Genomic DNA, 16,591 nt, shown 5'->3' on the forward strand with positions numbered 1-16,591 from the left:
CAAGGCCTAGTGAACAATCCTTTTCTCTTTGACTTTGGGGAGCGCTAAGTGCAGAAGTCACTAAAGCAAAATCCACTCAACAATTTTTTTTTTTTTTTTTTTGTGTGTGTGTGTGGTATTGGGGATTGAACCCATGGTCTCACATATGTAGGCAAGCACTCTACCACTGAGCTACCTCTGTACCTCTTTTTCATTTTATTTTAAGACAAGGTCTTATTAATTGCCCAGATCATAATTGAATTATGATTCAATTATTACTATTACTTCAGCCTCTCAAGTAGCAGGATTAAAGGCTCACACCATACTGCCTGGTTTAACTTAATAGGTTTTTGTTGTTGTTTCATTTTTTGCAATATTAATGATGAAACCCAGGTATACTCTGCCACTGAGAAGCATCCCCAGCCCTTTTTATTTTTTGAGACAGTGCCTTGCTAAATTGTTGAGGCTGGCCTCAAACTTGTGATCCTCCTACCTCAGCCTCCAGAGATGCTGGATTTACAGGTGGGTACCATGATGGCCAGTGAGTACTAGTTTTCGTATCTGTAAAATGGGGACCATTACATAGTATCGTGTTAACAGCAGTATATCAGGATTAAAGACAAAATGAACATAAAATGCCTAGCACAGAGCAGGGTTTGAAAATTTCTGATATTAGTTTCTAAACCTACAAGAACCCACAGATTCTGGAACAACTCATGTGTTCTCTTATTTAGCAACTTCAACTACGGTAACCTTTGTCCTAGAGAGAGACTGGTGTGCTGATGAGCAAAGATGAATTTGAATTCATCTAAGGTCAAGGCATTTACCATCTAGAAACACCTGCCCACCATGGCCCCTGGGGAACAGAGAGGTCTGGGTGGCCATGTCAGACTGGGCTCTACCCAGATAACAAGAGCTGGGTGGATGGCAATTCTAAGCTGGAATCAGCATCTCTTGATATTTGGACTGAAAGACGGAGTTAATTTACTTTGGAGAATTAGGCAGAAAGGCCACACAGATGGCAGAAGCTTGTGGCTTGGGTTCTATGAATGTAGGCACAAGGGTCCCATCTTTGAAAGGGGTGTGCTGAGCCCCTGGGAGAAGGCATAGCTCACGGAGGGCTATATTCCTCATTGCCTAAGTGCTACAAAATTTCCTTGCAGCCTTTTGTTTGTTTGTTTGTTTTTGGTGCTAGGGATTGAACCCAGAAGACCTTTCTGATTGAGCTACACCCTCTGTCCTTCCAAATTTTTTGAGACAACTTCTCAGTAAATTGCTGAGGCTGGCCGGATTTGCGATCCTTCTGCCTCAGCCTCCCCAGTTGCTGGGATTATAGGTGTGTACCTCGGCACCCAGTGTCCCTGTAGCCTTCTTATAAAGCCCTCTCATACTTGTGACTCCTGCTATTTTGAGTAAGCTTCTATTCTTACCAGCTGGTTCCTAAGACAAATCCTGTACCTGTCTCAGAAGGAGGTTGTTGTGACATAATTTGAAAGCAGTTGGCATTAAGTCGACATTCAATAAAAGCTGTCGAATCTCTTCATATTCTTGTCACTAGTCCCCGAGCAATGGAAAGAGGAAATCCACAAATAGGCTAGACCAGGGTTGCTTCTTGGCCTCTTGTTTCTATGAAAATCTTGATTATTCTATAAAATGAAGACTACTAGTACTGGCCCCTTTGCTGGCTAGAAATATTAAATAAGATCATCCAAGTTTAACACCAAGCATATAACTAACGAACACTGGCCTCGGATTATCACCTCTACTGTTATGATCACCAAGTGAGATGCAACAAACGTTTTAGGTCTTGATCTAGGCAGGGAAGGAGGACAGGGCCAGAGCAGGATCTAGAGTGAACAGTCAACAGAGAAGGGCGCTCTGTAGAGTGGTCGAGGGGTTGGGCAGAGGAGACACGGGATAGAAACAGTGGGGACAAGCTGCACACATATCTAGCACTTCAGAGTTGATGCTTTCACCTACAGCGTCTCATCTGTCTGTCACAACACGACAGGGCATATAAGGAAAGATGGCGTTATACACAATTTATGGAAGGAAAAACAGACCCAGTATCACACTGCCTCTGGGAGGGGCTGAAGCAAAGGTTGGAAGAGAAACTGAGGGTTTCCCTGCAAGTTCATGTTTTCATTCCTGGGTACCATCTGGATCCCAGCGATGTGATGTCTCTGCCCCATTAGAGTCAGAGGCTCCAGATGTGCATGTGCGGGGCTTGTAGAGTCCGGCAGCGCTGGGTGCCAACCCGAGGACTGCATCTACCAGGCAGATAAACATCCGCCTCAACACCACGCCCTGGCCCACTCATCGGCCACTCAGGGCTGCCTAGCAAATGGGGTCGGACGCCCCTTCCCAGCTCAGACGTGCCTTACCTTCCTGAAGTCAGGGGTCAAAAGTGCTCTCCAGGGAAACAGGGAAATTTCTTGCAACACTGCCATAGTCAGGTGTGGGTCCCCAGCTCCGGAAAAGCTTCTCCGAGGTGAGGTGAAGGTCAGGGATTCTTAACTCCTCCCTGTCTCCTGGATACCGCTTCTCCTCACCCCCTAACATAGTGGCTGCCATATGGTCTGTACTCACTTCATGTTGGTTGAATGAATAAATGAATAGAAGAACAAGCAAATGAATGACAGATTGTCGTTGGCAATAAAATCGACCTGTGTCGTCACCATAGAGCGGCTCTGCCTTGTTGACTCAGACCCCAAATCAGAGCTCAGCGGCCAACCTGGTGTAGTCCATGCCAAGGAATAAATGGAGATTGGAGTGCTTCCCCTCCCCCACGGCACTTCCTCTGACCTTCCCTTCAGAGAGCCACGCCCTGAGGAAAGGGCAGGGCCAGGGAGTCCCAGGCAAGGGGAAGGCTCTGCCGACCTGTTCCCAGGACTTCAGCTTCCCCTTGCAATTACCCTGCTTTTCCCAGCTCCAGGCCCATGTATGTGTGCGCCCATACGTGCTGGCGGGTGCGTAGGTGCGCATAGGTCCGGAGGAGCTGTGGAAAGGAGAAACCCAGCTCCATTAGGAGCTACCCTGGGTTGAGGGCGGTGCCAAGAGTGCTTCTCCTTTGCATTTTCTTTAGTGCTAATGACCTTGATTGTAACATCAGCAACCACAGCACAGCAGCTCCATGGGCTCTAGCATCCTTCTTCCCAAGCCCTCCTAGCACCCAACCTCACTGCGTCTGGAACATCATCTCTAGGGTCAGGAACGGTTCTCCCTGTTGCATGGGGAAGGATGATGGCTGATGGGGCAGAACACCCTGTCAGATATGGAGTGAGGGAACTGGGCTGTAGCCTCAGCTTGGCCTCAAACTAGGGCAAGTGTCCTGGGCAAGTCTCTAGGTTTCTGTTTTCTCATTCGTGAAAGAAGGAAATTGGAACAGTTCGTCAACTCTGTCCACCTCACATGCTGTGTGGCTCAATCAGATGAGCTGCCCCCAGACAAAGCCTGGTGACCTGCCTCCCTATACAAGGTCAGCAAGCTCCCAGAAGTTGGGATGCCAGCTGAGCCTGTCCTCGCATCCTAACAGATGTCCTACGCGTGCTCCCCACGAGGAAGGCTGTCGTGCAGACGGCAGGGAGGAAACATCAAAAATCATCCTAATGGTCCATGGGCGCCAGGAAAGCAGGCAGGCAGCAAACCACCGCTGCGGCCAGATGCCATCCCGCCCGACACCGGCGCTGGCTCAGACAAGGCTGGAGGCGGTCCAGCGGGTGGGAGTAGACAGCCTCCTCACCTGCCAGGGCAGCCGATTCCCTACCCGGTCCTCCCCGTCTCCCCCAACTCCACTATCTCAGCCATCCTTTCTCCTTCAAATCCTGTTTTGTATTTGATCACCTCCTCCAAGAATCATTTCCAGTTAAAACCTGCCAAATTCTGATCCCCGCCCCCCAGGAACACCTCTTCCACTCCCAGCCATTCAAATTCCTTCAGGAGCTCCCCACCATCACCTGGTCATGTGTCCCTGTGCCAAGCACGCATTCCTATTCTTGTCTAACACTAGACAGGAGGAAGAATGGGTTGGGTGTTTCCTGTTTCCTTAAAATTTCCTCCATCCTCAGCTGCCGAGATGTGAAGCTAGGCATTCAGGATAGGAACAGTCCCGCATAGATGGATGGTGCATTCAGGACAGGAACAGTCCTCTCTACCCAGGGGCAGCCACCCTGGCCAGCTTCAGGAAGGCTAACATGAGAATGTCAATGGGAGTCTGGACAGGGCTTCCCAATATGTCTACCTCCAGGACCCAAAGTCTGAATAGAGAGGGAGGAGAGCAAGCTGGCCTACCAGTTGGCAGCTTTATGGAATTTCTCTTAACCCAACCCACCATTCAGATAAAAACCTAGCCTCCCCAGCTCACAGAATTGACTGCAGTCCCTGATTCTCAATGTCTAATACCATTAACATCAGGTTGAACCATATGAAATTGTCTTTTGTAGGTCAAAAGTGGTTGCACTCTGGCAATTTCATATGGCTCAATCTAATAACTCCTTGAAGGGTCATGTTCCCTAGAAGACAGTAAAGTACCTAAAAGTTCTGGACTTCAACCTCTAGCCTTTTTTTTTTTTTTTTTAAAGTTTCTGGCTTAGGACATAGCAGAATCATAGCCCTGGAAGGTACTGAGTAAGTACTTCTTAAGTGAAGTTCCACGCAGGGGGAGGTGGGGAACCTAAAACCTCTGTCCAAAGACAGATCCATTTTGGTCTCTTTTGGTCATATTGGATAGAAGATTGAACTTTGCTGGAGGTTGTTACATGGTGCTAGACTCTATGATGAAAGATTTGGGCATCTTACACTTTTGTCTTCAATAGAAGAGGGTCTTGATCAGAGAGAAATGGTTATATGCCAAAAACTTGGTTCCATGGTACAGTGAGAGAGATGAAGGCCCAGAGATATCAAGGTCATTCATCAGGCAAAAGCCACAAAATCTTCTCCTAGACCTTCGCTCTCCCTATCCACCGCTTTTCCAACTTCATGGATCCTGCTCTATTAGGGTCCCTGACAACTGACTGAAGGATCAGTAGCCCTCTCCTGTGTGAAGAGTCCTGAGTCATGCCAGGCCCAGCCCAAGGTTTCCAGGGAGAGAGGAGAAGGGTCGGGAGGTGAGGGGGGATGAGAAGGAGAGAGAGAAAGAGGTAGAGCAGCCCTGGGAAACCTGAGCTCTCTCCAGAGCCAGGACCTTTGGGTCACTGACAGTGCAGCTAGGTATGCCAAAGGGGGACCTCAGAGGCCTTGCTTAACCCAGGCAGGAAGAGTCCAGGCAGGCACCACCAGGATCCGTCAGACTCAAAGAATTCCAAGGGACACAAAAGACTGGTCATTAACCACTTCTGGGCTGCTGGTGCATTTCTCCTGTTACTCCTCAAAAGGTAGGTGGATGATTCTGGAAGGCCTCAGTTCCTAGGCTTCCTTTCCTCACCCATGACACAGTGGGTAAATGCCCGTCATGCACTGTCCCAGCCCAGCCGGCCCCCTCTTCCTGCATGGGGCAGGAAGAAGGAAGGGAAGACACCCTGTGGGCCACCACCATCTCAGAAAGATTCCTCCGTGTGCTCTGAGAGGACTCTTAGCAGCTCAGAGCTTACGGCAGATGCTCCTGCTGGTTGAGGGTCTGGAGACAGGTGAGAGGAGCCAGCAATCTAGGCCTTCTCTCCCTATCTTAGTATGTGACAAGTGTCCAACCCGAAATGTTGAAAAAAAAAAAAAAAGGTAAAATAAACAACTACATACTCTTCACTTAGATTCACTAATTGCTACCACTGCCCTCTCTCTACTTGGTAAACATGTATTTATACACATACCTTTTTTATTTATTTGGTTTTTTTACAGTACCAGGGATTGAACCCAGGGGTGCTCTACCACCGAGCTACAAACTAAGACCTTTTTATTTTTATTTTGAGACAGGGTCTTGCTGAGTTTCCCAGGCTGTCCTAGAACTTGGAATTAGTTACTGGGATTATGGGCATGCGCCATTATGCCCAGCTTACAAACATTTTTGCTGGACCGTTTTTAAAATAACTTGCAGATACTTTATTCCTAAATAATCTCTAGAAATAAGGATATTCCCCTACAAAACCATGTTCCTGTTGTCATACCTAAAAAACTAAATAATTACATACCATTTAGTTACTATATTAAAAATTTTCTGGGCTGGGGATGTAGCTAAGTCGTACAGCACTTGCCTGGCATGCATGAGGCCCTGAGTTCCATCTCCTAGTAACACACACACACACACACACACACACACACACACACGCGCGCGCGCATGCACGCACGCGCTATGGTGGTGCATACATACTCACAAAATCCTGACTGTCCCAAAATGCCTTTTGCAATATCCCCCCCAACCCCAGGATCTAATTAAAGTTTATGCATTACTTTTGGCTAGAATGTCTCTTTGGGTTTTGTTTTGTTTGGAACTGGGGATTGAACCCAGGGGTTTTCAATCACTGAGCTACATCCCCAACCCTTTTTATTTTTAGTCAGGTCCTTGCTAAATTTCTGAGTCTGGCCTTAAACTTGGTGATCCTCCCACCTCAATCTCCTGAGTCACTGGGATTATAGTCCTGCACCACTGTGCCCAGTTCTTTAATTTCTTTTAATCTGGATTAGTTTCCACCTCTTACCCTGCCCCTGTAGCACATAATTTTTATGTTTTTTTATGACATTCTTTTTTTTTAAGAATTGTTTATATTTAGAATGGCTCACATTCTAGATTTCTCTTTTGTCTCTTCATAATTAACTTCAGGATAAACATTTCAGACAAGAACACAGACAGAATTACATATAAGAGTTTGTGAGGGGAATGGGAAAAAAATAAGGAGAGAAATGAATTACAGTAGACGGGGTAGAGAGAGAAGATGGGAGGGGAGGGGAGGGGGGATAGTAGAGGATAGGAAAGGTAGCAGAATACAACAGTTACTATTATGGTATTATGTAAAAATGTGGATGTGTAACCGATGTGATTCTGCAATCTTTGTAATGTTTTGAATAACCAATAAAAAAATTAAAAAAAAAAAAAAAAAGAACACAGACAGTATGGTTGAGCTTCTTACTACAAAATTTAAGGTGGCTCTACTGTCAGGTGGTTCCACCTGGTTAAGATAGAAAATACTGGGTCTCTTTGTTGTAATATAGATTTTTCCCTTTTTGTAAAAAGTAACCCCCCCTCAAAAAAAATCTAGGATACTAGCTGTGGTGGTGCATACCTGTAATCCCAGTGATTCGGGAGGCTGAGGCAAGAGGATTACAAATTTAAGGCCAGCCTCAGCAACTTAGGTCCTCAACAATTTACAGAAACCCTGTCTCTGAATAAAAACAAAAAGGGCTGGGGATGTAGCTCAGTGGTAAAGTGCCCTGGGTTCAATCTTCAGTACCTGCCTCCAAAAAAGACCAACCTCTACCCAGTACTTTTATCATGCATTAGTGAGTCTACGCTGAATCAGTTATTATACCGGAGGCTGAAAACTGGTCAATTTAGCCAGGTGCAGTGGTGCACTCCTGTAATCTCAGCAGCTCAGGAGACTGAGACAGGAGAATCACGAGTTCAAAGCCAGCCTCAGCAACAGTGAGGCGCTAAGCAACTCAGTGAGACCCTGCCTCTAAATAAAATGAAAATAGGGCTGAGGATGTGGCTCGGTGGTGAGGGCCCCAGTACCAAAAGAGAGAGAGAGAGAGAGAGAGAGAGAGAAAGAAAAAGAAAACTGGTCAATTTTAAAAAAGTTCTGACAGGGGCAGGAGAAATAGGGAGAAGTTGGCCATAAAGTTTCAGTTAGAAGGAATAGTTCTTGAGATCTATTACACAGCATGGTAACAAGAACTAATAATAACGTAAGATATATTTCAAAATGGCAACAGCAGATTTTAAATGTTCCTGCACCACATACAAACGACAAATATGTGAGGTGATGGACATGTTAATTATCTTGATTTAATCATTCTATAATGTATACATATATCAAAATATCACATCGCATACTCCATAAATATGTGCAATTGTTTGCCAATTAAAAATCAATTTTTTTTAGAAATAATTTTTAGCTGTAATTGGACACAATGTCTTTATTATATTAATCTTTATGTGTGGCGAGAATCAAACCTAGTGTCTCATGCATGCTAGGCAAGCGCTCAACCACTGAGCCACAACTCCAGCCCAAAAAATTAGATTAAACTTTTAAAAGCTCTGTCATTACTTCTATATTTGATTAGCTGGCATTTCTGTTAAGTTTTCCCTTCCTGCTCCCCCTGCCCCGTGAAGCTCTGGTGTGTGTGTGTGTGTGTGTGTGTGTGTGTGGTGTGGTGTGGTACTGGGGTTTGAACCCAGGGGCCCTCTACCACTGAGCCACATCTCCAGCCCTTTTTATTTTATTTTGAGACAGGGTCTCAGTAAGTTGCCCAAGTTGGCCTTGAACTTGTGATACTCCTGCCTCAGCCTCCTGCGTCCCTGGGATTACAGGCGTGTGGGCCACCATGCCAGTGTCCTCCCTGCCCTGTGTTAATTCTCAGACCAAACTCATGTAATCTTTTTTATTCAATGTGTTATAAGCTACATCCTTATCTTTTCTGCTGCTCAGTGAGTCCCACATTTGCCTGGAGAGAGCCCCAGTAAGCTGTCTCCTGTGTCCTCGGACACGAGTAGGCTCTAGCTTTCTAGCACAACATGGTTCCCTGTGCTAGTGCAATCTTGGACTTGGAATCAGGCATTTTTCCAAGGAGCAGTGGTAGGAAGGCGCTCTACCACTGAGCTACATCCCCAGCCCAGCACTGGTTTCTTTTAGGGCGAAGGGGTACTTAGAAATAAAAACCCAGGTACTAGGTATACCATTGCTTCTAGATCATTTTGGTAGATGGACACATGAAGACAAAGAACCGTGGAGTTTTTCCTCTCCTTTCCCCAGTCCACACACACAGTAAGACCCTGATTTCCAGAAGCCTAACTTTCAATGTAGTTACTTATTTGATCTATTCCACAGTAAACAAAAAAGTTTCCACCTGGGCATGTTGGCTCATGCCTACAGTATGTCAGCGCTTGGGAGGCTGAGGCAGGAGGATCACTTGAGCTCAGGAGTTCAAGGTCAGCCTGGGCAAGAGAGTGAGACCCTGCCTTAACAAACAAACAAAAACCAACAACAAGGGCCGAAACAGTAGCTCAATGGTAGAGCGCTTGCCTAGCATATGAGAGGCACTGGGTTCAATCCTTAGCACCACAATAAAATAAAGACATCTACAAAAACTAAAAGTTTTTTTTTTTAAATAAAAATAAAGAAAAAACACCAATACCAACAAAACCCTCATAAGTTTCCAATTTATGACACCAATACCATGACCAATAACATACCTACTAAGTAAAGTTCTTTGCAGTTTTTCTTTTTTGTTTGTTTTTATTTTATTATTTATTTATTTATTTTTTTATTGGTTGTTCAAAACATTACAAAGCTCTTGACATATCATATTGCAGTTTTTCTAATCCTTAGAATAATATATATTCCACTAAGAACATAACCAGAACATTAAGATTAAAAATTACTTAAATTCATTCTGTCCTTCATAATTTGTTTTTTGGATAGTCATTCTTTCTGCTGTGATCAGGGTTATGATTTATTTTTTTTCTTTTGGGTCTAATTTATTTTTTGAACCATGTAAATATTTTAATCGAAACTGTTTGACCCAGTATAATAGAAAACTCCCACTCCATCCCTGTCTCCTCTACTCCGTTCCCATTCACCCCCATAGGAAACCATTTTAATTGATTTCCAGTTTATCTTTCTTCTGTGTGTCTCATTGCTCTAGCTTTCACACCCCGAAAGAGGCTTACTATATACACTCTTCTGCACTTTGCTCTTTTTGTTTAATTACATATCCTAGAAATTATGTCACATCAGTTCACAGGGATCCTCCTCACTTTGTTGGCTGCACCACTGTTCATTCAACCAATCCCTCAAAAATGGGCATTTGGGTAGCGTCCCATGATTTCTTATTGCAAATACACCTTAAAGCTGGGTGTGGAAGTGCATGCCTGTAATCCCAGTGGCTCAGGAGGCTGAGGCAGTGAGTTCAAAGCCAGCCTCAGCAAATAAGTGAGGCCCTAAGCAACTCAGTGAGACCCTGTCTCTAAATATTTAAAAAGTGCTGGGGGTGTGGCTCAGTGGTTAAGCGCCCTTGGTTCAATCACTGGTGGGGAGGGGGGATGTCACCACATGCATACATCTTTTTCTATTTGTGACTGTGTATCTTTGGGGTAAATTCCTAGAAGTAGGACTGTTGGGTAAATGTGTATGTCGTTTTGTTAGATACTGCTATCTTCTTGTCTACAGAGCTTACACTGGTTTGCACTCCTAGCACTTGATTTTGCACTAGACTGCGGTATGAGGTGTCCTAGGTTGAGTTTCCTTGAACCTAGTGAAAGTCCTTAATCTACCAATAAAAACAACACAGCAAACCTTCTCTGCCCACCTTATATGATGGCAAGAAGGCAAGAAGAAGGTGTCCTCACTGATCTCATATCCATTCATCTTCCCCAAAGCATCTCAGAGATATGTGCATACAACTTGGGAAACTAGTATGCAGAAGTAATGAGGCTGAAAACTTGAGCCAGGGAGGAACTAGAGCAGGAAGGGGAGGAGACACACCAGGAGGGGACCCCATCCCTCAATGCAGGATATACTCAGACTCTTTTCCCAGCCCCATCACACACACACCCACTGCCTACCAACAGCCCCTTCCCTGGCCCCCTCAGCCCTTGGCTCTGGCTCTAGCCAGGTCCTGGTGGCTTCCCTCCTCCAAGTTCATGTGGATTGAACCAGGACTGGCTTAAGGTGGAGGCAGAAGTAGAGCCTGTCCTTTCTGTTTTAACATATGCAGAGGAAATAAGTCAGTGGAACAAGAATGGCTTGCACAAGGGAAAGAGGAAAGAGGAGACAAAGAGAGAGAGGTGTTGGGAGAGGAAGCAGAATACAAAACATTCCAAAGGGCCTGCTCCATTCCTGTGACCTATAGAAAAGGGGAAATGATAAAACCATTATGGAAAAATGATACGGAGGTTCCTCAAAAATTTAAAAATAGGGCTGGGCTGTAGTTCAGCGGTAGAAAGCTTGCCTGGTATGAGTAAGATCTCAGGTTCAATGCCAAGTACCCATGCACAAAATTAAAAATAGAACTACCGTGTGATATACCAGTGGGTATACATCCAAAGGAAATGAAGTCAGTATGTCAAAGAAACATCTGCACTCACATGTCTACTGTAGCACTATTCACAATAGCCAAGATGTGGCAACAATAGCAGAGTTCATCAGCTGATGAGAGGATAATACTGGAATGCATACACAGTGGAATACTATTTAGCCTTTAAAAAGAATGAAATTCTGTCATTTGCAACAAAACAGGAAGGAACTGGAAGTCATTTTGTCAAGCCAACACAGTAAAACAAATACCATATGATCTCACTCATATCTGGAATCTGAAAAAAGTTTGGGTTCAATCACTGGTGGGGAGGGGGGATGTCACCACATGCATACATCTTTTTCTGTTTGTGACTGTGTATTGAGGGCAGAATAATAGTTACCAAAGGGTGGAAAGAGTACAGCATGAGATGAGGATAAATGGACCAACAGATATAAAGTCACATTGAAAGAGGAGAAATGAAATTCAATGTTTTCACCACAAAGACATGAAAATAAGTGAGAGAGTTAGTTTGAACAATTTGATGTGTACATGTATTAAATTTCACATGGTACCTATAAATATAATTTTTATATGTTGATCATATATATGTATATATTTTCATTTAAAAAAAAAGTAAATGAGTGGAGAAAGCCCACTTAGACTGGACCCAGAGATTTTACCTTTCTCTAACTGCCTCCTCCCCCTCATAGCAACTGGGGATGATAGGAATTAAAGCCCTTCAAGGACCAGGGCACTGGGGTGGATGGGGAGGCTGGTCTGAGGGAACCCTAGGGGGAAAAGAATGCAGATGGCTCCAAGAATTCCTCTGGGGAAAATTCAGACCAGGGTGAGGAATTTTGTTGCATGATTCTTAAGTCCTAAGGACTAAGGATGAACATATTCCTCATTTCCCTCCAGAGCTTAGTGGATCTGGAATGTTCTACTCTAGATAGGTAGTGCTAACCCTTAATATGGGTTCTGGGTCCAAAGCCCAGAGCACTGGAGAAAGAGAAAAGGGAGGTTGTAGCAGCAGGGGGATGGCAAGTTCAAGGCCATCCTGGGCAGCATATGGAGTTGCTAGGCAATTTATCAAGTTCTTGTCTCGAAAGAAGAAAAAAATAATAAAGAAAAAGAAAAGAAAATGTAAAAAGGCCAGAGACAGAGCTCAGAGGTAAAGCCCTTGCCTTAGCATTGTGGGAAGCCCTGGGTTTGATCCCTACACTACAAAAAATAGAAATTTAAAAAACGGAAGCTTGTGGGAGTTTGTTGGGGAAGGTTTGAATTGCTGACAGGTGGCAGAGCTGGGGAGCTGGGGCAGTGCTGGGTTGAGCAGTCCCAGTTCCCCCTTACTCTCAGGACCAGAAAAGTGAGAATAGAGAAGAACATTAGGCGACCTTCACTCCCCACACACCATTTCCAGTACTCACACCTTGGGAAAATCCTAACTGCTCTACTTCTGCCCCTTAACTTGCACCTCCCATTTTAGTTCTCTTCTGACATCAAAGACCACAGCCATCTGACGAATTTCACTGTGCCACTCACTCCCACCTTAACTGTGGGGAGCGGGCTCCCCTGGTGCAGAGGGGAAATTGAAAGCCAGAGGGCATCCCACCCTCTGCTGCCCCGCCCCCAGCGATTGATTCCCAGGCTCCTCCAAACTGCCCCTTCAAGCCTTAACCAAGTGCCTTAGGCACTGTGCTAGGTACTGGGAGTCCGATGGGCAAGCAAGTTGTGTTCCTTCAACTTGACCTTGAATCCAGGGGCAGAGAGGTGGTAAATAAAGGGGGAAGGGACTGAGGCTCCGCAGCACCCAGGAGGCAGGAAGCCTCTGCTCCTCAGCTCTAAATGCAAATTCTGCACCCAGTACCCAGACTAGGGCAGAGCCGGGAGGGTGGAGCCGAGCTGCGGGAGAGGCGGACAATCGGGCGGGGCCGCGGAAGCAGCTGAGAAGGGAGGGAGCCTCGGGTTTGCTGCAGTACCCATCCTGCCCCGTAGCCCCCTGGAGGGAGGCCGGAGCTGCGGGAGCACATTTCCACGCTGCCCGTGACCGAGGGCTCAGGACCCCGGGAGCAGGAGCCCCCGGTGCGCGCTAACTGGGGACGTGCTTCTCATGGCGAAGCCCTCCCCAAATCTACCAGAATCTACCCACTAGGCAGGGAACTGAAAATAGGAAGAGCACTGCAGGAATGGTGGGATTACGGGCTCCCACGATGGGAGGGGCGCGATTTCAGAGTTGCACCTCAGCAAGATGGTGGCAGGCAGGATTGGGGCTCCCCAGGGGAAGCAAAGAAAAGGTTTCCTCCCTACACCCTTCCTACAAAACAAGGGCCCTGGTTCTGTCTTGGGGCCCCTGCCCACTGGGGAAGGCCACATTCTCTCTGGATCAGAATATAGGTAGAGTAGAACTGTCTTGTCTTGGGGTGCAGTCAGATCAATCACCAAACACCTCAAAACGAAAACTGATTCCTGTTGCTTCCCTGGACCCTTTGTAGGTTTCCCTCCAAATCTTCTGCTTGCTTCTTCCCCAGTTCTCCCTGGGGCAGCTCCAGATCTAGGACCCACTTCCCAGGGCACACTTTCCCAGCTGCCACCATACCTCTCATTCCAGAGCCTGCTCCTCAGCCACTCTCTCATCCCACCCCCCACCCCCGCCAAGGAGGGTAACCCAGTTCACCAACAGCCTGGCCAAGAAACAGCTACATCCTGCAGTCCTCCTCCTTAGCCCTCCCCACCCCATCCCTCCTTACCCCTAGGCCCTGCTGCATCTCCCATCCCAGCCTGGAATGACCCTGGTCTCCTCCCTTCTTTCCAAGTAATGAAGACCCAGAGCTGAGGGGGCTGCAAGAGGCCTCCAAATGGGAAAAGTCAGAAACAGGGGCAGCTGGGGGGCAGGAGGGTGTTCTCAAGGATGGATAGGGAGGATCTGAAGACTCTTGGTCAGACATATCACCCCGAAGAGGCAGCAGCTGCACTGCAAAATGGGATTTCATTTTCCCTCCCTCTCCACTGTCCTTTCCCCTGCCCACAGTGACAGTTGAGTGCCCGCCTATTTCTTCATCTGACATTCCCCCTACCAGGCCAGCAGGCGCCAGCATCATGTCTGCAAGTTTATTGTAAGCCGGGCAGGAATGCCCAAGAGGGAGGTGCCTCTGGCCCTTGAGTGCCCACTCCTCTCCCAGGATGTGCTGGCCCTCTCCCCTGCTCTCCGCACCCAGCTGGAAGAGAGCAATGGGCACACTCATACAGATTGAAGAGTATGAGGCTGGTCTTGTCCTGGGGAAGGATGCCAGCAGGCCTCCTCCACCAAAAGCGAAGCCAAGTATGCGAGTGTGTGTGAGAGGAGAGGGAGCAAAAGGACAATCCCAGCCTTAATTTCTAGCTCTTCAGCAAGCTGCTCTGGGACCCTCTTGCGGATACTGATTGCCCACTGTCAACCAGCTCCCCAGTCTTCAGCCTTGAAACTAAAAACTTTTCAACTCGGCCCCTTTCTCTTTCCTCCCCTTTGAGAACAGAGATGTGTGGGGCGGTGCCCTCAGAGACACTCATACAGTTGGTTCTGGACGCTTACACACACTCAAACAACAGCGGTGCGAGGGAACTCCCAGCTTTTTCCACAGCTAATTATAGACGTGAAAGTCTGAGGATGTTTTGCAAGCGGCAGAGAGAAACTGCTGAGGTTTCTCTGCAAAGCCAAGAAAACTGAATGTGTGCACTCCCAGGTCTCCCCCTCCCCAAAACCTCTCCTAGCCTACCTCCACCCATCCCCCCAGTGTGCCCCCTCCCAGGTCCCCTAGCAGCCCCTCCTTCCGGTTGAAGATATCTTACTCGGCTCTCTCTCTCTCTCTCTCTCTCTCTCTCTCTCTCTCTCTCTCTCTCTCTCTTTGGGGCTTTCGAGAAAGGGAACAGACGCGGAAAATATTTTTGCAATAGTTTTCCATTCTGCGTCTCATTCCCAAGCCAAGGGGGAGGGGGAGGGCAGGAACGGATGGGGAGGAACAAATGCTTTATCCAAGAGCTCAATTTGGGTGTGAAAAAGACAGTACCTCATTTTTCTGTAGCTCTCCCCCCACACACACACGCCGCCCCAGGAATGGCAAGAACTAGGAAAAGAAAAAGAAATCACTTGTTTGCTTATATGGTTCTTAAGAACTGAGAATAAGAAAGGAATACAGTATTTGACAAATCTGTGCACACGCGCGCGCGCGCGCGCGCGCACACACACACACACACACACACACACACACCTCCAAACCCAGCCGCGTGAAATATACTACGAAGAAGAAGAAATCCAGGGAGTTTTAGAAGCCATCGGGAGGAAAGAAACAAAGTTTGCAAATCGCGAGTGGATTCATTCTCCGCAAGCCTACCTCTCTTTCTAGCAAAGACCCAGGTTTCTCCAAGCGGGACTCTCCCTCCGGGTTTCCATGGACGGGTTGGGCGGGGTGACCACCCACCGGTCTCCCCAAAGTGGCAACCAAGCTAGAGATGCTGGCCTCGCGCTCTTGCCTTTCCAGCTACGGCCGAGGAGTGGGCTGGGTCTCCTCCCCAAGCCCTTCCAATGAGAGGGACCTTCTTGGAAGAAAATGGGTGCAGGGAGCTGGGCGGGCGTCTCTGATCTTGCCGTCTTCCGAGGGATGGTTCCCCAGGAAGTTCCTGTCCCCTCCCCACCCCCAGCTTTGGATGGTCTCAACAGCGGAGCTTTCTTAAGAAAATGCTTGTCATGGCAACAGCTCCAGCCACCTCGGGCCAGTCTCGGGCTCCCCCGGCTCTCTCTCTCGGAGCAGTGCAGGAGGAGAAAGGGGAGGAGCGGGCGCGGAGCGGAGGTGGGGCTTGGCGCCCGGCCAGACCATTACTCGCCTGTTAAGGTGGCCTGGTGGTTGCGCGCTGCGGCTGCTTCCTGGGTTGTGTTAAGGGGGAATGGGAAGGGGACGGGGAGGAATCCTCTTCTCTCTTGGGGTTTCCTCCTGCGCTTGCTCTCACTTGTTGAAAGGAGCGCAGAGTAGGGTGGGGTGGGGTGAGGAGGTGGGGAGTGGATGTGGGTGGCGGTATTCAACCGTTGCTACGTGGAGGGGAAATAAAGGAAGCGTCTGCAGGCCCTTGGCTTCCTGCAGCTCTTACGGGCCTCTCAACCTCTTACTCATTTATACCAAGGACCAAGAAACCCAAGGTATCTATGATCACTTATACCATCCCCGCCCAGCCTTCCACCCCTGCCAGACTAGGGAGCTCTTTGACGTAGGCGAAGGAATTGCTTTGGATGCTCACACACTTACACGCCTCCTTGCCCACATTTCGCACACAGGTCACATTTTGCTCCCTCTTGCCCCTGTTGCCACCAAGGCACCCTAGTGCATAGAATGGCTGGCCTGCTTTTGAGTTCTCCTGTATGGGGGCTATGCACCCAAACCTTTGTAGCTACAGTATCATTTCCAATCCTCACGGCAATCTT

At 47.4% G+C, this 16,591-nt stretch overlaps 1 protein-coding gene across 4 annotated transcripts in view; it reads right to left on the reverse strand.

Moving 5' to 3' along the window:
• The window catches only part of Atp2b4 (ATPase plasma membrane Ca2+ transporting 4), a 94,710-nt gene extending 78,801 nt beyond the window's left edge, over positions 1 to 15,909 (reverse strand). For 3 of the 4 annotated variants that reach the window (XM_076831367.1, XM_076831371.1, XM_076831370.1), the window contains exon 1: positions 15,510 to 15,909. The gene's annotated coding sequence lies outside the window, so the exon portion shown is untranslated. Of the gene's footprint in view, positions 1 to 2,363; positions 2,415 to 15,509 lie in introns of those variants that run through there. The other variant, XM_076831369.1, reaches the window with a different exon arrangement.
• Positions 15,910 to 16,591: the final 682 nt, after the last annotated feature.

This window comes from Callospermophilus lateralis, chromosome 13, assembly GCF_048772815.1.
Source record: "Callospermophilus lateralis isolate mCalLat2 chromosome 13, mCalLat2.hap1, whole genome shotgun sequence".
Classification (NCBI taxonomy): domain Eukaryota; kingdom Metazoa; phylum Chordata; class Mammalia; order Rodentia; family Sciuridae; genus Callospermophilus; species Callospermophilus lateralis.